Source organism: Halyomorpha halys, unplaced genomic scaffold (assembly GCF_000696795.3).
Source record: "Halyomorpha halys isolate HHAL.00 unplaced genomic scaffold, Hhal_1.1 Scaffold590.1, whole genome shotgun sequence".
Lineage (NCBI taxonomy): Eukaryota > Metazoa > Arthropoda > Insecta > Hemiptera > Pentatomidae > Halyomorpha > Halyomorpha halys.
The window spans coordinates 420,331-421,381 of NW_027109458.1; positions in this window are offsets into that span (position 1 = coordinate 420,331).

Consider the following 1,051-nt stretch of genomic DNA (forward strand, 5'->3'; position numbering starts at 1 on the left):
AAATAAAGAAAATGACCTGGGCAGAATAGCCTGCAAATAGAGATTATAAATTAATGTGAGAAGGATTTTTGTATTGAAGATGTCCCTGAAGATGGCTAGAAAGGCTGAAACGTTGGAGTAATGAATAAATAAAGTGTTGAGACGGATTTGGATATGAAATTGATCTATTTAATAAATATTACCTTGTCTCAAAAAATTTTTGAAATAATATAATTAAATTTAAATTTTAGGTAACTGTTATAATTTTATATTTATGCGATACTTTTATAAAAGGAAAACGTTAAAATTTTATTAAAAGAAGTATTATTAAAAGTTAAAAAAAAAAAAAATCTATTCCGCTACAATCCATAAAGGATCAGGGGTGTAGTACTTAGTAAGGAAGTACTGTTACTAGACAAACGATTGTGCAAAGAGGTGATTGGGTCAGAATCACGCTTGACCGCTAGATTTTTACCCAATTAAAGGTCATCCGTAATAAGCCCCCCCCCCTTATAACCTGTACTGCGCATACTATGTTCAGTTCTGGACAGTCAGAAGTGGTCGTTGGCACACACCTTAAGGGTACCCACATCAAAACACTGAGTAGACCTGGAATGACTCCCGAACCCAGAGGTCAGACTCACGGCTGACGTGAAGCTGAAACAATTATCTGCCACAGCCGTATTCGAACCCGGGTCCTTGGAGTTAGTAGTACAGTGCCTTACCTTTGAGCTACCAATTCACAGTATTAAAAGTACTTTTTTGAAAATTGAAGCCAATCTGTCAACTGAAAAACTCATTTGGAAAATTATTACAGGAACATACTATATACTACATACAGTATAGTATATATATATATATATATATAGTATGTAGTGTATGTAGATAGTAGTATATATATAACTTAAGTATAGGTAGTAAAACTTAAAATAAAAAAGAAGAAGGAATAAGATCTGACACTCTTGAACTGCTTTAAGATACTGACTATATTGTGTTCGGTACACCTCTCTCTCTCTCTCTCTCTCTCTCTCTCTCTCTCTCTCTCTCTCTCTCTCTCTCTCTCTCTCTCTCT